Here is a 27500-nt window from a genome sequence, read left to right as displayed (position 1 = left end):
TATATATATACTAAGAAATCGTGATTATTGAACTGCATTAAAATTTGTAAAAGTTAGTTTTTTCTACAAAATTGTGAATACGATAGTTAAAAGGGGGAAACCTGCTTATATCATTTAAAAATATATATTTCCATTGAAAAGTAGTTCCTGCTTCCCTAATTGCACTTTACTTTATTAGGCGAGTGCGTGTTAACACAGTGAGCGAAAACAGACAAACAGTTGTTTTAGGATTTAGAGTCAAGAATTATTTTAACATTAAAAAAAATGGTACCATATTTTCGTGCTACTACAACACTTTAAGGAAGTTAACAAGATTTTTACAAGTAACGCTAAACCTGGCCGTCAAGTTAATAAAGCCACACGCGACACGTAATCACTTTATATTTCGGATAAACATCAACATTTTGAATTCGTAGCTGGAATAATACATTACTATATAACGTATGCATATATATATATATATATATATATATATATATATATATATATATATATATGTGTGTGTGTGTGTGTGTGTGTGTGCGTGCTCGCGCGCACGTGTGTGTCTGTCTTCATATTATAACGGGGCTGTATCGTCTAGTGTTTCTTTATTGCATGCGTGTGTATATACATGCAAATGTGGATATATGTAATATTCTCTTTTCTTCTGTTCAAATTGGCATAGAGCGGGTAACTGTGTGTTTAAATTCGTATGGGTTTATACATATGAAATACAGTTTATTATGTTTAGTAATAACGTAGCGACGGAGAACAAACGTATTTTGTGTTTAGCACATGAGACAAAAAGGGAGCAAATCTAATTGTATTGGCTATCATGATGAAATGAATCACATACCCTCCGAAATAAAATTCAATTACGCCAAGTTATATTTTCATATAGCTTTATTCGATGTATATGGATTCTCTCCGAGATACGCTGTATTTTGTTTTGATTTTACATAGTACTAATTGGTCCAGTGAACAAGTTCACTGATTGACGGGGTGGGATGAAATAAAATCTGTAACTGTAAATCTCATCTTTTTCTGCACCTCACTTATTAACTGATTCTGACTGACTGACTCTCTTTTTCAGGAATATATGATTACGTTTTACATGTAATCCAACATCACATACCCAAGTAAGTAGCATTGTTTTTGGTTAATTGTATTTTATTAATCTAAACTTAAATTGTAATCTTCTGTCATACCATTTTAACTGTAACTAACATTGCGACACTTGAGATGATTCTTCGGATAAAAGTCTTTACTGTTTTATTTTATTTTGAATATGCTCCTCTAACAATATATTTCATAATCATTACTAGATGAACATTTCGCAGCGCCACGATTTGCCTCCGCGTTCCATTGGGAATTCGATATTCATTATTTTCCATTTTTTTCAACAAAATTGTGCATACATGTTTCTAATCCTTTTCTTTCCTCTGGTTCATTAAAAACAATTCGTAGGGGTTTCGCCCCGCCCCCCTCTTTTAGAAAAGTCATACCCACGTCCCTATTATTTTTTCTTGGTCGGTCATTACCCATTAACTGCTCGCTCATATATTGACTGTAATCTTTTTTCAGCCCCATGCAATATTTTCAAGTATAGGTACGACTTCTACGATTGATGCCATCAGTTTTGCAAGCTAAATTTTACGATAGTGCACAAATCGATGATATCTCATTTTGTAATGTTTATGATTCTCTCCCGTACGCGTGTACTATATAACGTGCCCTTTCTATTCTATACAGTCTGCCCCATTAATCATTACCTATGTCTTACATAAGCATTTGATTTGTGGATAAAAACAGACAACCTATATTCCACTATCTCCAGTCGTCAGCCCAAATTGCACAATGATCTTATAACATTGTGATGATTCACTCGTATGTCTTAGCTCTGAACAAACAAAAACTTGACAGAGATGCTCGGAAAACGTCGCACATTTTCTAACCATTATTTTTACCGTGGTGGCGGACGAGGACGCGCTCTATCCAAACTCTCCATTTTCGTGTCGCAGTTACCACTTTGATGTTTGTGAATGTCCCATCCTGGGTGCTTCAGAATTACAACTCAGTGTCATCCCAATTGCATGCATGTGTGACTTAACATGATACATTCACATGCACATTACACCGGTTGCGAGAGGAACAACCGGTTTAATAAAAAAAAATCTTCAGAAATAAATAAGAAGACAAAGCTGTAATGAAATACAAATAGCAGCCATAAATATACTCTCCAATATTGTTTCTGTTAGCTTAATTCACGCCGTTGCAGCTCCGAGAACAAAAATAAAACGTATACAATCCATTCAGCTATTCTGTAATGAGAGGAATTGATTCTCAATAAAAATAGAATTAAAACAAAATGTATCTTCTGATTTCAGATTATTTAATCTATTTTTTTATCTGATTCCTAAAAAAAAAAACTCAAAGAGAAGTCACTTTGCGACTGCCGTTTTAAGAGTGTTTATGTGTGTGGGGGGTGTAGCAGATAATTAGACCTAAAAAAATAAACACATCCAAAAAAGCGTATATGATATATAACAATTAAAAATTTAAATTATTATAAGTTTTATTTTTTGTGACGTTTATAAAGACTCGTAAAAATTGTTATTATGTTTTTTACAAGTTTTACTTATTTCAAAGTGATATAAATTATTGCACAATAATTCAAAGTAAATAAAAACAAAAATCATATAGATGTCTGTTACTGCGCTTTTATTTTATTTTAGACTTTACAATGTAAATTATATTTTTATGAACTTTTTGTTTATAAACTTTTAAGGAGAAGTACAGCATTGTTGCAAACACCTCCCCATCCCATGTAAAGAATGGATTTCTAAAACACAGGTTCACTGCAATACCTTAGATGCAGGAGTACCATAATTATTTACTCTAGAAAAATTCTCGTCAAAAGTTTCAAATTTAGTTAAATATTTTTTAATTCGTACTGATGAATTTGATGTTTTTCATCTATATAGTAGTGATATGGATTACTGCACAGTAAAAATAATTACTTAATTATAAAAATAGTTTTCTCATTTTGAATAAATTAATCAGTAGAAAATATCCATTTTTACTTCATTATTAAAGATAAAAACATAACAAAACAGTGTTTGGATCGGGATAGGGTAAAACAGATAATTTGACTCGAAAAATCATTTTTTACTGTAAAAATCTTACATGATAGAGATTGCACATTAAAATTAATTCTGTTTATTGTATAATCTAATAACGCACACGTAATAAATATTTACTTGCAACTTTTAAAAAAGTTTTACTTATTTCAAACTGATATAAATTATTACATAGTAAATAAAATGATAATGAAACGAAAAATCATTCAGATGTTTGCGCATCTCTGTTATATGTCTATTCTTCTATATCATGTTGAAATTAGTACCAATTCCAAAGCATTTCTAGTGAAAATATTACCTACTCAGTTTCCATGTAAAATATATAAAATTGTTATTATGAAAACATTATCACACATGAAATGTCATGGAAAACCAAGTATAACCATACAGTGATTTGTTAATTAGGGCTCTTTTAAACCTATAGATTTTAGATGAAATCATTATTACTTAATTTCATGTTAAATTCGTACATATTCCAATGCATTTCATGTGAAAACATTATTACTTACATGAGTGCAATTTCAATATATTTACAGTCATAGAGAGGTTTGATGATTAGCGATTTTTAACCCCACGCCTTTCAAGTGAAAACATTATTACATACTTTCATATCTTGGTGAAATAAGTCAAGTCATATCGAGCTTTTTAATTTATTTATGTTGTTTTAAGGCTGCGTGTCTGAGGTGAAAATATATATTATCTACTTAGATATCATGCTGACATTGTTACAAATCTGTAAGTACTTTGGAAAAACCAGTTTTCTGTAAATACGAAAATCCATGTCTGTTTCTTACAAACACATGATTTCAAGATGTCCTTAAATAGTCAACAATTTGGGGCAATTAGAACTTACACAAACTCGATGTGAGTTAATATCACGTGTGTAGTTTGCTCACTTAGCCGAACTTTTGAAAAACGTTAAAGATAGACATGTACTAGGAATTCTACTAAAAAATGTTAATGTTATTCAATTACACACAGTAATCAGTAACACACTACCACATATTAAGTATGTTGTGAGATCAAGAAAAGATCAGAAGAGTGCATTAAATTGCAAGTGCATTTACTGAATGTATATGTTTTTACTTTTATATTACTGTGGAATTTCCACGTGTTCTGCTAGTTCATAGCCTCCCACGCACAGTACGTGTGTGTGTGGGTGTGGGCGTGTCTGGTTATTACAGTTCGAATAGAAAACGAGATAAAATCTTTTTTAATTACATTACATTTGTATAATTACAAAACAAAGCTACATAAATTTGCATTTCGGAAGTTTCTTACACTTTTCACGTCGTGTTATACATAACATATTATGATTTAGTTTTTTTTTTAATTTCAATTTTAAGATGTAATAGTGTAATGTTTATACTGAATATTTTCTTTTGTTTTCTATCGGTCCACTTTAAACGAATTGAATTTAATCAGTTTGGAATTCGAACCCTTCACACACACGGCTGCACACATAAATATATATATATATATATATATATATATATATATATATATATATATATATATATATATATATAAATATATATATATATATGAATATATATATATATGAATATATATATATATATATATATATATATATATAAACATTGAAAGTCACTGGGAATTAATAAAAGATAGAAAATATCGACAAACACAGCTTTATTAAAAATCAAGATTAGATAATAATATGGAGTTTTCTTTAAGATTAGTAGAAATATTAATGGTAGACAATTGTTCGGAAGAGTTATAAATCAGTAATATTAAGATAATGGACGCCAGTGATCTCAAACTTTATGCTGCCCAAACGATGCCATTTTTTAATGGTTTCTCATTTTAATACTTATATAACACAATCATTTGCCGGGAAGTATTACATAGTTGAGTAATGTCATAAAAACGGAAACTTGCTCGCGAGTGTTAAACACGATCAAATAATAAACACCAAATTATAACTCATCCTTTTGCCAGTGGCGTGTTCGTTGACCGTCATTAGCATTAGTTACTGTGATGTTAACAAACGATAATTTGCCGGAGAAAGTACATGATTCATCACCTGATCGACATCAGTACTCGCCGGTGTTAACAAACGGTATTCCAACTACAATCAGACAATCCTTAGTGATGTGGACTTCTTTTGCATCCTTAATGTCCAGGTAAGCTCGTTGCTGCGCGGGTAATTCTGCCTTGGTATCGGCTTGGTGTTCATTTCTGGCTGTGATGTCTGCTAATGTGGAGACAAACGACACGCAACGCAAGTTTGTAGACGAATTACAACTATTTCTTTTACAATAGTATGTATTATACATCAATAAAAACTGTCTTTTCTTTACGTACCTTGGTTAGCTTTGCTAAATATTTGCGCAGGAATACTATGGACGCATCACCTCGGTTTCACTGCATGCAAATAAGACAGGTAAATGTTACAGTGTGAGAAAGAAAAAGAGAGAGAGAGAGTTGTACGAATGAGATTATGGGGAATCTATCGCCTAACTATTACGAGACAGGCTTTATCACTCAGCAAGATTATCTATATTACAACGGTGTGAGTGGCTTCTAAACCAATAGTAGCAAACTGAATGAATTTGGTACACTATATGAAATATATTTATTTTGCTCCGAAAGTGAAAAACATATGAAAATACTAGAATAACAATAGGCATAATATAAAGCTTTAACAAAATATTTTCACTACAGAGGTATAATACAACGCATGCATAAACACAGACACACACACATACATCTGGGCATATATATATATATATATATATATATATATATATATATATATATACATATATATATATATATATATATACATAACGTCATTGTTATGGAGAGAAAGAAGCGTAATTGCAACAGTAGCTGTTGCATATTAATTTCGACTTATTAAGCCGAATATCTGCAACAAATACAAAAACATATTAGTAACAAAAGCTAATTTTGAATATACATTCACTTAACAAGGTTACAGATTTTGATCACATATAAGATATTACAATTTTGTCCATTTGAACATTTTTAAATATTGGTAACCTCAACGTACTAATATATGTTGAAATACATATTAAAAATAATTGAAAAATATCATGTTTCAATATATATATATATATATATATATATATATATATATATATATATATATATATATATATTGAACCACGCTATTTTTCATTTGAAAGCCTGAAGAGTCATAGAGTTGACGAAACGCGGAATATTAAATGTAGCTTAATAGCCATATATATTTTATAAATTACTTTATATATATATATATATATATGTATATATGTATATATGTATGTGTGTGTGAGTGAGTGTATATATGTATGTGTGTGCTTGTGTAATATATATATATATATACATATATATGTGTATATATATATGTACACACAAAACGTTGTATATATATATATGTATATATATATATATATATATATATATATATATATATATATATATATATATATATAAAGGAGATTAGAAAAATAGGCTAAAGAGCAGAGTGTATTTTAATGTAACAGTACAATTACTAGTTTAATTAAAATACAGGGAAAGAAAAAGTGTTCGTTGTAATTGACATATATAATAAGCTCGATAGGTAAATACCATAGAGCTAATTTAATAATTACTAATATGATTGATAATTTAAAAATCAAATTAGAATTAAATAAAACGAATTGAAACGGATTTTTAATTTAATTCTTTTTGACTGTTAAGTTATCAATCACATTACGATATATATATATATATATATATATATATATATATATATATATATATATGGGTGTCTGTGTGTGCGTGCATGTGCGCGCATGTGTGTATGTGTGTAGACGCAATCAATGACAATAGAATGTTATTAATTCACTAATAAAATAGTCCTATTAAATTCAAGCTGCGTAGATGGAGGCCCGGCCCTTTCATGTCAGTTTTATTCCGATTTCCGATGATATGCATTCTTTGTATGGACATGTTTATGATAAATGCTCACTCTTTGTCTTTTTGCATATGTTTTTAAAAAATTCTCATTAATATATTCCAAAATAACTAAACAAAATATGTGTATGTTTATATCGTTATTTGCTTAAATTTATTAGATTAAAGTGTATACGTTTGCTTTTAGTCTCATCATACAGTGTGTCCTAAATGCAATGCACTCTCAACACACATGCACTTTAAACACCAGATAAAATTCAGAAACATCTAATGAACCACTGTATAATTTGTTTGGGAAATGATTTCTATATTTTTAGGAGAGAAATAAATATAATAATAATGTAATAATAATATATAAGTAAAAAAAAAAGATAATCATTCTTTACATAAAAAGGATATATGACGTTTTTGAAATATGCGTATGCCAACCATGCATTCAAATAATATTTTTATTATTTTTATTTAAAACGAACAAAGTATATTGGAAAATTATAATCTCAATCTCAGCAACACAACTTCTATTAGAAAACCGATATTGGAATTCCATAAGAACTTGCTCCAAATGTATTTATTGGGTCAGAGTATAAGAGTACTTTGCTTAAACAAACCGCAAACTCAATAGCGAGCTCCATACACCTTTGGAAAATTGATTGAATCCTGTTAGAAAAAGAATTAGCTTTATAAAGTAAAGAGTATATAAATATATGAGAAAGCGTTTCGTTGGTTATAGTTATCCACACTTTTGATGTTATGAAGAAAAAACTAAAACACCTCTGAAGGTTTTAGCAGATATTTTGTCTCTTTCAACAAATTTATATAAGTTGTATTTTTATTGATGTTATGCACCGAAAAAGTAAAACAAATAAAAGTGTGTCATGGTGGTGACGAAACTGATCTAAAATTATATCATAAAAAAAAAGATACATTCTTATAACAACATAAAAAAACAACAAAAAAAATGCTTAATGTAATAATTATTTTTATAATCCTGTAACACAAAACTTGTACAGAATTAACGAAGACCAATCAAAACCATGGGAATCAATAGCCCAGAAAATTATTACAAAGATACACTGAACAGCTACATTAATATTCGTTACTAGTGTCGTACAAATGTAATATGAATATATGTTAATCCATGTCTTGCAGGATAAATGGTGAAAATAACGTATAATTATTATACTAAATCAGGTCGATTAAGTAAATAAGCAGGATAGAATAAACAGATGCGGAGAGAAAAGACTTGACATGATGTGTTCGTATACTAACGGATCATTGGCACGATTTTTACTATAAATATTGAATGCATGATAATGGTTTCCGGTCCTGTCTTATTTTAAAAGACCTCGAAGAAAAAAGTGAAACTAACAGCGCCTACTAAGTTTAACTTACTTAAACATTCTTTAACAAACACATTTAGATATAAAGCAACTCGACCACAAATGGCCTTGATATTTATAATATAAACAAGCATTTCAGCCCGGCGTTGCCCGGTGTTTGGATGTGTACGTTGAGTCAAAAAATGGTGGTAGTAGGTAGGCAGGCTCGAACCCTTACCGCAAAGGAGGAAAAAAACGGGGTAAAACCTAACGTTTATGATGTTACGACCACCGCCAACCGGAAGCGATGTTTTTTTTTTTAAATTAAGGCAAGACAAAGGATAACTTTCAAAAATATCGGCGAAAAAAGCGGCCCCCCACTGTAGAAAAGTGCCTAGTTGAAGGAGAAAATATTGATGTTTTTAGCTAGTTTTTTTCAATATTTTTCGTATGAAAGGTCGAACTTTAAAACGATACTGATTTTGGTAAAATTCGTCGCCTCTACTGAAAGACATGCAAACAGACATACATACATACATTTATGTATTGGTAACTAAAAATTGTTGACTTAAACTGATTAAAAATCTTGCCCTATCTCTGAATACCCTTTATGTAAAATTTCAAATATTTAGACCAGAAATTGTCTAAGTAATTTGGGAGAGACCGCAGAGGCCATTTTTTTTCAAATTTGACCCCTATTATGACCCCTTAAAGTTATTGTTTTGGGCTCAAATGAAGTTATTAAGTTAGATTCATGTCCAAGGAACATATATCTAAAATTTCAAGTGCATAGACCCAAAATTGTCGGAGGAGTTTGGTAAATTCTCAAAGGGCAAATCGTTGAACTTTGGCCCATTAATCATCAAATTCCTAGCCAAGAACATATCACAAAGATTTTCCCAAATCTCAGTACCCTGTATATCAAATTTCGAGTCTGTAGACTAAGAATTGACAGAATTATTGCGTAGGGAAATGTACACAAACACACTCACAGACACACACCCATACACACACATACACGTCCACTTTTATATATAGAGAGATTAACGCCCACAAAACCTAATCTTGGTATTAACATTTCGTATATTTATAAACATAAATTATATAATTAGATTTATAGATCCATAACTTTTTATATTTTCTGATGTAGTGTGGAAAAAGACAATATAATAAATTCAACAAAATACGATGAAATAAATAACTACAAAAATTACTGTATATGAAATCAAGTTATTCAAAAGTAAGGTTATTGCTTCCCACGAAAAGCAGGTTCTTATGCTCCGAGTCATATTCGATTAGCACGCCTTTCTTTTAGTTTTGAAATATGACTTTTGTTTCACGGTCTAAATACTACACTTAGCAGTAATTATCATTTGTTGTGATTCAACCACAAAGTAAGTTTGAACAAATATATGAATCATATTCCCTCGAAATTAAATATTGAATAAATGTGTATTTTACTTTAAAAATGTGAGAATAAAGATATACAAACTTTTGTCGTTTTAAAATGTAATGCATGTTTCGTTTTATCTATTGGTAAATGCCATTGTGTCGTACAGCTGGGGTCAAGATTACGTGTACATATACACGATGGTGAGTAGGGAGAGAATACATTTATACGTATTACAGTTCTGTGGACTCTTATATATTATCGACTGACAGAGGGTAATCAGTTCTTATAACACATAACGGGGAGGAGAGATAAATTTCTTGCAAGAGTTTCATAAGGATGAGAGAGACAAAGATGAGCATACATTACCTTTTGCTGTTGAATGATGTCACGACACAGTTTTACAAAAAAAAAACATTATGATAACTTCTTTATTTATCAGATCGACCGGTCGAATTATGATGACATCATAGAATTCAAAGTTCTAGGTGATTAAACGTGCTCCCTTCGCTTCTAAAGGGACTCTCTTCTGATCATGACAGCTCTGTCCCACCGACCCGGCTGACCCTTCAATCGGCACTCGATTGCCCCTGACTTCTCCTACTAATCTCTAATCCTGGCTCCTATATTGAGAAATCCCCTTTCCGCTACGAAGTCATATGTGTGGTTCAAAGCGTGATGAACTCACCTGGCGAACTCACGTGGCTGACACGTTCTCCTCACACATTTCTGCAACAAAGAATTGTCACTAACCTTTTTTCAACCTAAGTTGTTTTTAATGTTTGTAAATTGCATTGCTCATTATTTTTAGCTGGCCTTTTCAATTCACGTTCCGTAAAAGAATGCACAACTAAATTATTTTTACAATACACACATATCTAAAATGTTTTATATCTAATGTAACAATGCGAAATTCTAACATTCTATTTTCTGAATCTATTTCTGAACTATGTTTACAAAGTTCGAATCTCGGTATATCCTTATCTCATTTTTCTTATCTAATGTTCTTATTACACTAAACGGGAACACTTTCTCTTGTAACAATTCGTCTTTATATGAAATAATATCTTGCATTTCCATTTGCTAATTATTGAATGTTATGGCTTGCAATAAGCCATAAAGAAAACAGAACAACGGAATAGAGTTTAAACAATGTATTACAGGAGCAACAACGTACAAAAGTTACCACTGAAAAAGTAGTAAACGTCACCAAGCAGGCGAGGCCCGCTCTGGTGTTTAACTGGGATGAAAAGGTATATGGTTTATATAATGGATAGAACAATCCATTTGGAGGGTGATTCCCCCACAACAAAGCTGATTTCCGCGGTTGTGAAAATCAGTATTTCTTCGTTTTGGGGGTCCTCGAATCGAATTTGACGTTCAGTCCAGTGTTTTTCGGATTCTGACTGACGCTTTTCGGCATCGATATGCAACTTGGTCAATATTTTCAATTCATCCAATTTTCTTTGTCAGCATTAGCAATTTCCAGACGTTCGCTGATTTTTACAAAACCGTTTGATTCTTTCTTATTTCTTCCTCCAGACATTAAAACGAACAGAAAAAAACACAAAAATATATAATAAGTTCATTGTCTAAAGGAGAAAAAAAATCAAGTTTATATTTTTCTCCGGAGCAAAAAAATAACGCCCAATTTTAGCAGCGAAAACCACAAGTGACGAATCCTTTTTCATAAAATATAGAAATTTTCCAAAGTCGCGACGAATCCTTTTCTTTTTGTAAAAGTACAGTGCTATCTTTGAAAGTTGTGACGATTTTTTTTTCTTTTGAACTCTCTCTTTTTCCGTAATGATCTGCGTTTTTTTTAGTTAGCGTGAACCTTTCAGTTGCAAGTATTATGTTTGACACTTGCTTAGGCTTGATAACATTTGAGTCAGACATCGTTAGTATTTTTAGACTACTATGTCACCACGAGTATTTTTTCTCCGATGTCCTTACTGGTTTTGATTTTTGTATGTTCTTTGAACGCAATGTCGTCAGTGTTTAGTTTTTTGAAACACTCATTGTAAAAGTGAGTACGTTCTCCGAATCTAATGTCGCCAGTGGCTTGCAATAAGACACAAAGAAGACAGAACAACGGCATAGAGTTTAAACAATGTATTATTGGAACAGCAACGTAAAAAAGATACAACTGAAAAATTAGTAAACGTCACCGAGCAGGCGAGGGTCGGTCAGATGTTTAATCCACATCTGGGATCAAAAGGGCTATGGTTTATATAATGGATAGAACAGTCTATTTGTAGGGTGATTCCCCCACACCATTAAAGCATCGTAATTAAGATGGAAACATGTCATTTATTAGGTTACCTTTACTGCGGCTAGACAAAAATATACATATCTCTAGATTACCCGGTAGGTAACCTCAGACCTAGAAAGATAGTATACCAATTATAAGCAAAATACATTTTAACAGACTGATCGAGATGTACAAAATCATATATATATATATATATATATATATATATATATATATATATATATATATATATATATATATACATACATACGTGTCTAAAAAGGGAAAATTGCATAAGGAAATTATATATATATATATATATATATATATATATATATATATATATATATATATATATAATCCGATCCCGCATTTTGCTAATTCCTACCCTTGATGAGAAGGAAAGTACTATTTCCAAACTCGGCGGATTAAGGACTATAAAAATATGTTTTAACTCTTTTTCAAATTTGTTTTAACATGTTTTATTAACTGTTTGCTCGTGTGTATATATATATATATAATATATATATATGGATAGATAGATAGATAGATAGATAGAGATATATAGATATATAGACATATATATATATATAGTGCCGGGAAAAAGAAAGTCAGCATTTATGATTTTTTTCAAAAATCGCAAAGTTAAGCTAAATTTGATATAACTGTTTACACAACCTATACCTCAGTGGATTTACATTTTATTTCTCCATAATTTTACCTGTTCATATTTGACTTTTAATTGAAATACTCTAGTGTTTATGTCACTAAAAAACACAGTTCAAATTGTGGAGGCAAAAACATCCGCAGCAGGAATTCCGCTTAAAACAAGCTTATATTATCGCCCCTAAATCAGTTTAAAATATCTACCAACAGGCGACAAAACATCTCTAATCCTAATTGTTGTTGTCCCAGGTTATACAACGTAACATTTAGTCCATATACTACAACTTTCTCTTACTGATCGTCAGAAGCTCATCAGTCTGCACCGTTTTGGTTTATCCAACGAGAAATCGGCTGCAGATTGAAATGCGATGAGAAAACAGCAGGAAAGACTGTACAAAAGCAATATCGTTATAAGCTCGACTTTCGGGCGACAATTATCGAAGAATTGGCTAAGAAAATAATTCCTTCACCCTTAACTGGACACATTTCTACAAAGAGGGGTCGCTTTTTCTGCCGATATATCCGAACGTCCTCCCCTGTTTTCGAGTGACTAATCTTAATTTTAAACGTTCGTCACATCCGGTATCACGATATCCCAACAGCAAGACGTTACGTTTATTTTTGTTAGGTTCCTTTCCTCCTTCACGGTACGGGTTCTCAACACACAGGTCCAAACACCCGGGACGGCGGGCACTCAGGCTAGTTCATGAGAAATCATCACGAATAGGCTCATGATTGTAAAGAAATCAGGATATCAATAATGATTGTATTGGACGCTGCACATATATTTGGTCAATGTGCAATATTGATTAATCATATTATGACCTAAAAACATCTAGTTATCTAATAAAATGACAAGCCTAACAATCATATTAACAGTTTATAATAATAATAATAATAATAATAATAATAATAATAATAATAATAGTATAAATGGATAACTAAAACATTAGTAAATTGTAAACCACATAATAATTATATAATTACTGATGAATAAAATATCAATATTTCACTACATATACATAAAAATGAACATTATTTAATTCTCAAACCTTTATGCACATCCATGCAATATTCAGGATGTTATGACATTTTCTTTATTATCAAGTAATTTATACCGTCCATCGCTTCATTGCAGGTTTTTAAAATGCCAAAATGGGCCATTAATAGTTATCGAAAGGGAGAGGATTGTTACTAGACTCGCAGAAGGATTGTTCATCGAAGATTAAGCTATGGAGTTGGAAAATGGATTCTAGAACTTTGGCTTCATTCATGATCAACCCCAACACTAAATCCAGAAATGATAAAGTCACCAGGAGAAAACTTTCACATCGCAATATTCGAAAAATTGGTAGGGACGTCAAGCAAAACCCAAACAGCACCAGTGTTTCCATTTTTACAAGAGCTGGAATCACTAAAAGATCCAGACATGCCCGATGTAATGTGTTGAATGAGATGCCAAAGTGACAGCAAACCTTCATAGGGAAAAACGAATGGCCTGATCACAGAATAACATGAAAGTGGATTTCCAACCTGTCCTGTTTACAGATGAGACCAGTGCTACATTTGACGGTCCGGATGGATGGGCCAAAGTTTGGAACTCGAACGGAACCTCAACGCCTGGCAGAGTTTATCACCAACAAAGAGGTGAATCCATCATGTTTTGGACAGAAATCATTCAGGATAAGTTGGTGAGACATTTCCAATTCCAGAGGGTTAAACTTTAGCAACAATACTGCAGATCCTTCTTGGATTCCATTTCCCACCACGGCTAGATGATCTAACATTGTCATGTCGCTTTTTAGTTGATTGTTATGCATGCCATTTAGCCCTTCAATTCTGATTGGGCAACTGCAGCCTTCCTTGAATCCCTCGGCTTCTTTGGAGCATCCATCATGAGCTGCCCATCATGTTCTTCGGCTCTTAACCCCATTGAGCATATCTGGTCAATACTGAAAGGAGGTGTTTATGAGGGAGTGTAGTAATTTACTTCAAAAGATGCCTCGTGGAGGAAATTATTTAACGTCGCCAGAATCATAACTCCTTGTCAGATAGATTTTATTTATTTAAGACTTATAATCTAGATGTGCGTATGTTTATTATTCGTTAACACAAATATAATCTACGATAAAATTTTAATGTCATTGTATTTTGTTCTCGTACAGCATTAAAAAAATAACCTGATAAAGAATAAAATGTCATAATTTGTGAATATGCATGAGGTTGAATAACATTTTCGAGAATGCCTTATTTAACCCAGTAATTTGATTATTAAATTATATTTTGCGTCATATATCGAGTGAAAAATGGATATTTTAGTAAGCTGCAATAAAATGATAGAGTAAGTTCATACATACATACATACATACATATATATATATACACACACATATATATATATACAAGTTAGAGAAGAATTTCATTCAAGACATGCAAATTGTTAAACAAAATGTTTTTACTAAAGGTACAAGATTCAATTTGAAATGTATTCATCTTAAACGTGCACTTTTATAAATTTTACAAAGTAAGGTATAAAAATGTAATACCTTACTTTGTAAAATGTATAAAAGTGCACTTTGAATGTAAATAAATTTCTAATTCAATCTTGTACCTTTATTTTTAAAGTCTATAGTAAAAACATTGTGTTTAAAATTTCCATGCTTGGGATGAAGTACTTTTCTAACATTTATCGTATCTTTTTAATATTATATTTTATTTAATTTATTAATTTGGATTTCTTTAAAAATGAGTGTGGTTTTCCTTGTATTTATAAAAACTCTCCTACTCGGTATTAAAGTTTATATTTCTCCTCACACCACGATTCATTTTTGCAAACCATTCTTGTATTATTACAGTTCTGAATTGTCTCTCTGTTTCAGTTTGTTATTCTCCTAACACCACAACTCTATTTTGCAATTCCCTCCTTTCCATACATGTCTGAATAATGAGAAAATCTGATTTTGTTAACAAAATTTATAAATATCATTATAGATTATTTTCTATATTTCTTTAAAAATAGGAAATCTTTACAATTTTATAAGAAACATGTTTCATATAGGTTTCATTAAATATATTCAGTAGATAACGAGAAATATAGACATGACAATTTCGAAAGAACTGTATAACTGGTTACGCTTAAGAGTAGCTCTCACCAGCGAAAGTCTATGTTATTCTATTATTATTATTATTATTATTATTATTATTATTATTATTATTATTATTATTATTATTATTATTATTATTATTATTATTTAAAATATTTTGTGACCTGCTCTTTTGTGCGAGGACTACTATATATGTATATATATATATATATATATATATATATATATATGTATGTATATATCATACTATATATATTATATTAAGTATATATTATATAGTACAGATGGATTATATATTATATATACACTATATAATATATTATATTATATATCTATATATATATATATACATATTATATACGCATAATATGTACATAATTGTTGTCTTTATATACGTATATATACATATATATACATATATATATATATATATATATATATATATATATATATATATATATATATATACATACACCTTTGCTTTTAGTTGACTAGTTCGTACCAACTAACTTTCCCGATTTTTATTCTATGCACCAAAAACATAATATAATGTTTGTCGTTTTCATATGCGCATCTTCTATTGAGATTTTAATAAGCCAATCAGCTTTCTAGTATCCACCGCGCCCTTCCTATCAGCCAATGAGCATGCATTTATCGGACACATACCTATTTGACCTCTGGTTGACCTGTTCCTTTGTTTGTGCTCTATTTAGCTTGGATATTTAGCTTCTTGATCTGTTTTAAAATTAGGTTAGTGTTTTTTATGTTAGTTTATATATAAATATATATATATATATATATATATATACATGTACATACATATATGAATATGTATACATATATATACATACATATATGTGTGATCGTTTATGTATATTCATGTTTATTTAATTTATTTTTGTGCATTTTCTATTGTTTTTGTTAGTTTTAAAACTATTTTGTATCGCTATCGTAGAGTAAAATGTATCTTTTGAACACAGTTGTTTGCTATTTCTCTACTACGGTTTAATAGATGTTGAGGTTCTTTAAAGTACAGGATAGCAAATTTTCATGAAGGCATAATCTACATGGGTCGTCTAGGTCCCTACACGCGGTAGTTTGTTTTATTTTCCATTCGACTACCGGCGAATGTCCGCTTTCTTTGAGTTCCCAGTATTTATTCGCTAGTTTTGTTTTCATAAGGTGTTCTTTTATTGTTGTATGAACTTTTGTGGTCATAGTATCGTGTTCAAATTAGCCTAGAGTTGTTGCGAAAAGGGCGCCGTCGATACTAGAAAGCTGATTGACTAACTAAAATCTCAATAGAAGATGCGCATATAAAAACGACAAACAACCACATAATTCTAGCATAAGCCTGAAGAGTCTTAGAGTGGATGAAACTCAGAATATTCAGTATAGCTTAATGTCCATATATATTTTAAAAATTATTAACTAGCTCTACCTACTTATTGAGCACTTTTGAACTAAATCCTGAAAGTTTACGCATAAATCCACACTTTCGTATATTAAGTTTATATGAGTAAATTAAGTTGCTAATTCTTACCCTCTGATGAGAAAGAAAGTATTTCCTCGAAACTCCGCGGATTAAGGACTATCCACTTAACTAGTGTTTCATTTTCAGAGTAATATGGTTTTTACACATTTAAAAGTGTTTGATGGCATGTTTTATTAAATGTTTGGTCGTATATATATATATATATATATATATATATATATATATATATATATATATATATGCGTGTGTGTGTGTATATATACGTATGTATATATATATATATATATATATATATATCAAACCGTCTTTATTTACACTGAACATATGAAGAATGCCAACATCAATATATATATATATATATATATATATATATATATATATATATATACATATGCATATATATATATATATATATGTATATATATATTATATATATAACCTTTTTTTTCGGCATCGAGTCGATTCAAGCTAATGCACGCCAGTCACATGGACACATTTATTTTTAAACGCAACTTTAAAAGATTATCATTATTAACTCTTTAATAATATATGAGAAATACGCAAGATTATAATATCGTATTTAAGCATACTTTATGACCGGGTTTTTCCGGACGTTCGTTCTACCTTAGATAAACAATATTGCAGTTTCAACAAAAAGCTACAAAAATATCAAACCGTCTTTATTTACACTGAACATATGAAGAATGCAAACATCAATACTTTTCATATAAATGAGTCCCCTGTGGAATTTTCACAAATCCCGCTAGGTAAAATATAATACGCATAACATATTATACGACCGAATAACGCCAGTTGGTTAAATATATATATATATATATATATATATATATATATATATGTATCATACGTATATATATATATATATATATATATATGTATCATGTGTATATATATGTACCATATATATATATATATATATATATATATATATATATATATATATATACTTATTTGAGTTGGTGGCAGAGTAATGAATAGGTAAACTTATTACGACTGAGTATGTGCGCAGCCATTTTCTAAGATGCTTTCATTCAATGTGTACTTCGGTTTTAGTGAATAACTAATAATTAATAATCCAGATGAAATTAACTTTCTTCTGTCGAGATTTTTCTGATAACTCAGCATTTAATTTGCTGGTTTGACAATATACTGACGGGAAATGGTGAAATATTATCTAACTGGAAATGCAATGAAAATATCACATTACAATCCTAAATACCTTCCCTACTTCCGTATATATGGGGCGGTTAATTAGTTTCATTAAAAAGCCAAGAGTAGAATTTATACCTATTTCATTTGACATTCCTATTCAGCCAATATATCACACACTGAAAAACTTGATTGAAAAATTTATGATTTTCTTTAATATTTTTTCATTAATAAAAGTAGCAGACAATATATCCTGGATTTCTTCCTGAGCAATTCTCAATTATATGTAACTTTGATTAATGGAAAAAGTCAGGATTTTTCAACAACACAGAATTTAACGTGAAATATATTACTACAGGAGTTAAAATGACTGTAACCGAACAATTGAGTATGTCGAAATATAAATAGCATAAGTAAATATTGCAATCATTATAGTGATTATTGAGTAATGCTATTGGAGTAATATATTTACGAAAAGGCCAGTTTTAGAAAAAATAATGCTTCAGGAAAAAAGTAAACATTTCGGAGAACGACGTATTGATTATTTCAATGTAGACTATTATGATAGTTAATACATACATTAAGATGCAATTATAATATTCACGATACCTCTTTAAATAAACATTTCAGAATATAAATTCCTCGCACACATGTTTATTTTTGTGTTTACTTGGTTTACAACATTGCCATTCTTTACATTCGCCAAGAAAATATATATTTTGTAGAGATGATAAAGAATGTATGCGTTGCATCCGATTGACCTGATATATTTTCAATTATTAATAATAGGTGGAGAAGTCTATTCTAGAAAAAGATTCAGCCGTTTAAAAACGGTATGGATATTCTAAATCCTTAACCTAATAATTGGTTGCAATCTGTGGCAGCTTATTTCATAATATACAACTGCGGGGGGGATATGTTTTATTATTTTGCAAATACTGTTTTATAAGTTAAAAATTGATGATTAGAATATCCAAACAACCAAAGAAATCCCCAATGCTCAAGATAATCCTGGCACAGTGAGGAGATGCAGATAATTTGAGAGGATTTAATGAAAATATATTATTGCCTATTGCCAGTCACATGAATTAAAATAGCGTCTAATTGTAACACTATCGATATGCCTCCCTCCCTAAATCTTAGCAAATAGGAGATAACGGAAATAAAGAATATTGCAAAAGGAAGTGAAATATGCTTATCGAGTATTAAATAATCTATATAGTTATCAAACTCAAATAACCTTGTAACGAGCGTTGTAACCCAACATCCAGTTTATGATTTTTGATTCGCATAAGTATAGACTTAAACCTATAACAGTGCAAACAAATAAACACAAATCACGACCTTTGTAGAATGTGCCATGTTCACTGAAATATTCACGTTATTATTTAGAAGTCATTATTTAACATGGGAACATGGGGATGGTTTGCAAGTATTCTGTATTACAAATATACTGTCGCAATTTTCTTACAAATACATCAACTTCGACCCGTTGACAATGTATTGTTTTACTATCTACGTTTTAGGCGTACCATTTTTTCGTGGTTGAATTATCCACATAAACAATTGTTAAGGTTTCGTTTTTTTACGTCGTTCTTTCCTTATTACGTTTAAGGTATTTTAAGATAATTTTCTTACGAATAAATTTACAGAAACCCATTCACAACCATGAGATAATTTTACAACGTATTGTTTTACTGTTTACGTTTTCAGCGTCCCAATTGTTTGTTTGTTGTTGGTTTTTTATTTCGCGTTGAAATTTTCCAAATAAACAATTGTTAATACTTTCTGCATTTTTTCATGGCCCATTTCCGTATTACATTTAATATTTTAACGCAATTTTCTCACCAATAAATCTACTTTAACCCTTTGACACCCATAAGAGCATTTCACAATGTATTGTGTTACTGTGTACATCTCCAGCGTCCCCGTTGTTTTTCTTTTCGCGTTTAAATTAAAAGATACACCAACATTTGAATTTAATTTTAAGTATCATGGTATCTGGTCAGTGCACATTTAGCTATAAGTATGGCAAACCACTCATAATTCGATGGCTGTAAGTTTAAAAAAAAACAATTATAAACATAACGACATAGGAATCTATCTATATTCTTTTTTCATTTCAATACACTTTCATTAAATTTTGTTTCTGTTAGGTCACAAAAACTATTTTCTTTACGTTACAAGTGTCACGCTCACACATTAATTCCATAGACATACAGTATACTGACCCAACGGGTCACGCGTAGTCTAGTATTACTAAAAAAACATCAGGTAGAAAGTCATTATGTGTCTAGACAAATGGATGTTGACATTAGCCTGTTGGTCAGAGTATCGCAATTGACGGTTAAAAAAACGTGCCAATGCATGTAAATATATTAAACCTTGTTTCGCACAAACTTTTGGAAACATTGAGAATGGCTACTAGATAACGACAGTCAATGATTTTGTAACCCCTTTTGTGCTTTAATGCCAGTCTAGTTTACTACTCTCCTGATAACGACCGTTCGTGCGGCAGTTTAATTAATGGCAGTTATGAGCTGGATGCACTCGAAAACAGTCGGCTCGAGGTCTCTGAGTGATATCGATGATATTGCAGTCGAAGCCGAGCGAGAGTAGATCGCACCGATAATAAATCACTTAATTTTGATGCAACGACACCGTTAGAAAAAGAACATGTATGGATTCTTTTTTTACACTTCCTGACGGCATCGCGCAGACACACACACTCTTAACTGATCTCTGCAATTACTCGTCTTGCTTTGTTTGGCAGGCTTCATTTAGTGATGTTAGATCTGAGATTCGACTCTGGGTTCAATTCCGGATACGGTTACACTAGGAGATATTTGTCAAACCTGACTACGATTGAAGCTGAAGTAAAAATAGATACAAAGAAAAATACAAACAGACAAGTTCATTAAAAATAAGTTAAAAAAACACAAAATACAATATATCTTTATGTTTCTGATGTCGTTGTAGCGTCTAAAAAAATGGAAAGCAATGAAACCAAATGGAAATTGAATTATACGCAAACACACAAGGAGACAGTAGGAAAAAGAATCAAAACTAAAGTAAGAGCGTTCTTTTTTTGACTTTACAAAAAAAATATTAAGATAATTCAAGTGCTGGAAAGGCGAGCATGTGGACTTTACTTCTGTTCTTTTCAGTAGTATTTTGCGGTGCATTAAAGGATTCTTATAATGCGTCTCCAGAAACTCATCGGAAGTTTTGATTATCAGATCAAAATGCATGATAAATAGGGACGTGACAACAGCATATTCTTTCATTGTTTTGACTCTTGTGTATATATCTGTTAATATCTTATATGTCTTTATATAGACTGATGTGTCTCTCGGTTGATTGACTGTGTTTTATTGTGTCGGTTATATATTGAGAATCAAAAGAATGGAATGAATATTCGATAATATCGGCTGTTGCTGAAGTGAACAAGGCTTTTGAGGTAAGAAGTAGTAAGTGTAACGGGAGAGAAGATGGCTGACAACTATCAATGTCCAACGGGTAGAAGTGGCATCATATGTTTTTTTTTTATTTTCTTTAGGAAAGAAATCACCAATAACAGAGATATAATAAATATATCAAGAACAATATCGGAGAACTCAATTTACTACAAACGATAAACAAAAGAGCCGTCTTGCCAATAGTGGGGAATGCGCTGTCTTTCTGAAAACGTATATGATGAAGGTTTTACTAATCAAACGCTGAATAAAAAAAAATCATGCTGAAAATTAAGTGAATTTTACAACAGACAGCAAGAGTCAGTTTATACATCTTGAACGTTTCTCGGATAGAATTAACCGAAAACATGCAGTCGATTATCTGGTTTGTTCAGAATGTTGAGGCTATAAGTTGAACACTGATCGACGTTATTCAAACCCTGTCAGGCAATCTACTGAGGATTGCGAATATTAAGAAAACAATCCTTCAGCTTACAGTGAAAATAGGGAAACTTCGACAGCCCTCTGAGTTCCTTTTACTCTCCTTTGAACATGTCTGGCCTAATTAGACATGCTGTCACTAGCAGACATATTGTCACTAGCGGGCCTGTTACCAAGCTTAGTGACATCTGTCCTCTTCGAGGTTATACTGCTTAAAAGATGTACAAGATCGGCTATTATATATCCTTCGCCTCGCATCAGAAGTTCAGTAATGTGGCACAATATTGGAAGAAGACCGCTGAATAGCGATTTTCTACCAATAGTGTGCCACATTCCTGACGTAGAAAGCACATTTCAAGTCTTTAAAATATATGGATGCCACTTCAATTTCTCAACAAGACTTCTGTGTTCAGCGATGCTGCACGTAACAAAGCGAAAGCTGAATACATTACACTTAAGCTAGCTTGAACTAAACATGAAGTTTTATCGGACAGAGCGTATGGATACAGAATATAGTTATTGAACCCGTGTAATATAAACTTCTATACACATTATCGGTAACTACAGGTAGTCTGTTTGTGAAGGAGTAACCAGATCTAGTGAGTGGAGGTGTCAACAAGAGAAATACTTCTGCAGACTATAGTTCTGTTGAATTGAGAAGTTAAGAAGGAACTGGATTTTGAGGAAGTGTGTAATGGAAAAGTCGATAGATCTGTAAGATCACACCCTACCATTTGTTAGCAGTCCAGGTTCGAAGAGCAGTTGATTTTCAGATGAGTCTCGATTTTGTATTTCTTCGGCGACCAATGTAACGTGCATCCAGGAGATAAGCACCCGCGTGTTTGCGTGTTGTGTGGGTACGTGGGAGAGACGGATGAGGGGAAAAAGACTTACCTCGAGACCAGCTCAGCGTTACCGACCAAAAATAGAAAAGAAAGACCAAGATGGCGGCCGCCGTCTTTTGTAAAGTATGAGTCGGGCGCCATCTTGAATTTTTCCTTAAACATTTATGTTACAAGCTATCTCGGCCATTTGGCATCTAGGACAATGACCGAGGCGAAATTTGACTTAAAGCTTATACCCGAGTTTGACGGGTCCACGTCCATCGTCGACTGGGTTGAAAGGGTCGAGCTGACGTGCGACCTTTGTGAGGTGAAAAGGGTACACACTGTGATTCCCCTGAGATTGGCTGGGGGTACCTTGAGTGTATATCAGCAACTCAGTGCTGCCGAAAAGGGAGATGTCACCGCAATTAAAGCTGCGCTGTACAAGGCATTTGCCATTGATCCTTGTACGGCCTATGAAAAATTTGCTTCCCGAAAACTTCTACCGGAGGAAAGCGTGGACGTTTTCTTCGCTGAGTTAAAGAAACTCGCAGTTCTGTTCGGTGGAGGGGTGTCGGAGCGGACGCTCGCGTACGCGTTTGTGATGGGCCTTCCCACTCCGGTGAAGCAGCTACTGAGAGCCTCAACCAGCGTTTCAACAACGACCGTGGAACACTTGATGGAACGTGCTCGAGCCATCATCAAAAATGAGGAGGACCTGGGGGAACCAGTTGTGATGGCGACACAGACAGGCCAGATTGGCGTTCGGGAGATTCCGAATAAGAACCCTGCAAGCAATGGGAAATGTTTTCGCTGCGGCCGACGCGGACATTTTGCAAGCAATTGCACCAACAGGGGGCGTGTGTGCTGTTTTAAGTGTCGTGGTTTGGGGCATCTAGCCCAAAACTGTGCGGGAAACGTATCAGGGGAGAGGGCGTCAGCGCCGCCCTGCTCCCCGAGCAAAATTTAAACAAGGCGCAACCAGTGATGACCGTCTACGTAAACAGGATACCCTGCTCAGCACTTCTCGACTCAGGCTGTTCGCATACTATAGTGAGCGCCAGGCTGTGTCCAAGTTGGACTAAGAGGAAGATCAAAGTCACCACGATAGGAGGCGAGACCCAGACATGCTGTGGAGCTGGACCTGTCAAGATCTACACGGACACCGGTGCAGCCACTAAGATCAATGTGCTCGTGACCCAAGGAAATCTCCTGGGGTTTGACCTGTTGCTCGGATACGATGCCATCAAGGCGCTGGGGGGAGTCGCAATTCATCGGGATGGAAAGGTGCGATTCTTGGAGGCCCCAGTGTGTGCAGCGCTCCATATCGATCGGCCGGATTTTACAGTGGACTACGACTCGCGCAAGTGGGCCTGGATTGCATCCTGGAAGTGGACCGAGGGAATGGCGCCGACTAAACTCAAGAATGGGGTAAGAGAGTACCCTATACCCAGTGAGGCCCGAGCAGAATACGAAAGGGAATTAAAGGCGTGGATCCAAGATGGCTGGTTAATCCTCTACCCTGAGGACAAGCTTGGGCCTCCCAAGGGTCTAATACCTCTGATGGCAGTAGTCCAGCATAACAAGTCGAACGTTTAAGGGAAGGAGCACGTGTATTGGGATTGGATGTTTATGAAGAAGATGGCACCCTACAATGGAGGCGTGGCAGTGAAATTCCAAGCATCCCCAACCTCGTTATAAGGCGGACCGTTTTTTCTTGGTGTGGGAAACTTGTTGGTCACTTACCGGTCTGTGGCTGGCTCCGCGCAGCTATTGGTGTAATTAAACACAGAGCAAATTTAACAACCATGGGTTGGGATGACATATCCGATGATGTCCTACTAACTCTGATCATTAAAGAGACACTGGAGAGAGTGAACAAGAAGGACCCTGCCTGTGGGCGGTGGTGTGTTAACGGAGACAACGTAGGTGTGTGGGTTGATGCCAGTTCTTTGGCGTTGGGGGTATCGTTGGAGCAAGGAGGAAACGTGTTCGAGGATGCGTGTTGGCTGCGGCCCGTAACAGATTCTCAGCATATCAACCTGGCAGAGCTGGGCGCTGTCGTAAAGGGGGTAAATCTGGCCCTGCAGTGGCAGTCTAAGAAGTTGACCTTGTACACAGATTCTCTCTGTGTCTACCACTGGGTGTCTGACACATTTTCAGGACGGACACGAATCCGTACCAAGGCAGCAAGCAAAATGTTAATACGGAGAAGGCTTGATATGCTAAAAAACCTGGTATCTGAGTATGGGCTATCACTGAGCGTCACTCTGGTGCCATCACATTGTAATCGTGCTGACCATCTGACCCGTGTACCTCACAAATAGTATGAAGACGCGAAGATCGGAATGGAGATTACTGCTCGGTCTTGTTGCAATCGACCCATGTCAAATACAAAAAATTCATGCACAGAGCGGACATCCGGGTATCAAGAGGACCCTTTATTTTGTGAGGCGCGCATACCCAGCAGTGACCAAGATGGATGTCAGACAGATCGTCAGAAATTGTGAGGCTTGCCAGTCTATTGATCCTGCACCAGAGCGATGGCAGAAGGGTCGCTTGGAAGTTGAGAGTGTGTGGCAGCGGCTGGCCATGAATATTACCCATTACAGTGGAAAGCCCTTTCTAACTCCTCATTGATTGCGGGCCTACAAGATTTGCAGTGTGGCGGCAGATGACCAGACAGGATTCAGCAAATGTTGTTCGCCACCTATCATCCATTTTTTTTGGAGCGAGGTGCGCCGGAAGAGCTCCTGACTGACAATGATGCAGCGTTTTGTAACCAGCAAGTTCGGCAGTTGTTAGATGAGTGGGGCGTCCGACTACGGTTGCGATGTGCGCATGTGCCGTCAGGAAATGGCATTGCTGAAAGAAGTCATCGCAGCATCAAGAGAATTGCTGCCAGGAAGCGATGTACTATTGCGGAAGCCACATATTGGTACACCATTACGCCAAAGGACGGGACGTCCCCTTCAACCGCACCTGCAAATGCTATTTACACGTACCGAGTCGGAGTGAAGGCAATCAACACTACGCAGCCAACCGACAAGGGAACATATAACAGATATGTAGTGGGAGATACAGTGTGGGTGCGGCCCCCAGGAAATCGGTGCACCGACAAGTTTAAGCGAGGACAAATATCTGGAGTGATTAGCCAGCAGTCTGTTTTGGTCGATGGAACCCCACGACATGTGCGAGATCTTCGCCCAGCTACCGAGGTGCGTCACACAACTACAGAAGAAAGCAGTGAAGCGTCTAGCGATGAGCTGCCGATGCACGGATTCAGTGAGCCCCCTCCAGAGACTGATAGCGATACTTCATCTGATGAGGCGGAACCAGATCCAGAGCCCGAATCTGAAACAGTGAATGTACCTCTTCGCAGAAGCACACGCACTAAAAGGCCACCCCCAGTGCTCTCTATGTGATCATCAGATCAGGGGGGAGTGTAACGTGCATCCAGGAGATAAGCGCCCGCGTGTTTGCGTGTTGTGTGGGTACGTGGGAGAGACGGATGAGGGGAAAAAGACTTACCTCGAGACCAGCTCAGCGTTACCGACCAAAAATAGAAAAGAAAGACCAAGATGGCGGCCGCCGTCTTTTGTAAAGTATGATGTCTCGCAAAGTCATACGAATTCTCGGAATATGCAAATTTAGCCGGCCTAGAACGACGATAAAAGCGGGTGAGGGGAAAGACGTCGGGGAGTGACGATTGAGTTGGCTGGGGAATCGGGTGGCTGTTGCTTCTTGTGCCGTGTGAGGATATTTTATCGTTTTTGGAATCCGTGCAGAACCGGTGTAAAAAGATTATTAAATTGCTGCAACATTTATAACATCTTTTCCTGAACTTACCGTGTTAAAGAGAGAGTCGGGCGTCATCTTGAATTTTTCCTTACACATTTCTGTTACAACCAAGGGGCAGGTGTTTGGACAAGAACCACGAAACGGTATAACCAAGAATGCGTTAAGAAGTCTGTGAAGTTCCCGCAGTTTTGCATTGTTTGGGGCTGTATGAGTGCTAAAAGTGTTGGTAATTCATGCTTCATCAAAGGAACTGTAAACGCAAAAGTGTACCAAGATATCCTGGAAGCTAACTTACTGCAAGCGTTTGATAACCAGTTTTACAGGGAGGCTACAGACATCATTTTTCAACTTGGCACTGGCGCACTCTGCCAAAACCACGTCTTCCTGGCTCAAAGAACGATCGATCACTGTTCTTGAATAACCAGGAACTTACCAGATGTGAACGTTATTGAAGTCTTGTGGAACCAGATAAACAGGACGCTCAGCAAAGAAAAACGTACTACCCTTGCAGCCATGAAGCTTGAAATCCAGAACACAT

The sequence above is a fragment of the Euprymna scolopes genome, chromosome 4, assembly GCF_053919585.1.
Source record: "Euprymna scolopes isolate OS-2025 chromosome 4, ASM5391958v1, whole genome shotgun sequence".
In the NCBI taxonomy this organism is placed as follows: Eukaryota; Metazoa; Mollusca; class Cephalopoda; order Sepiida; family Sepiolidae; genus Euprymna; species Euprymna scolopes.
This window is presented reverse-complemented; position numbering follows the sequence as displayed.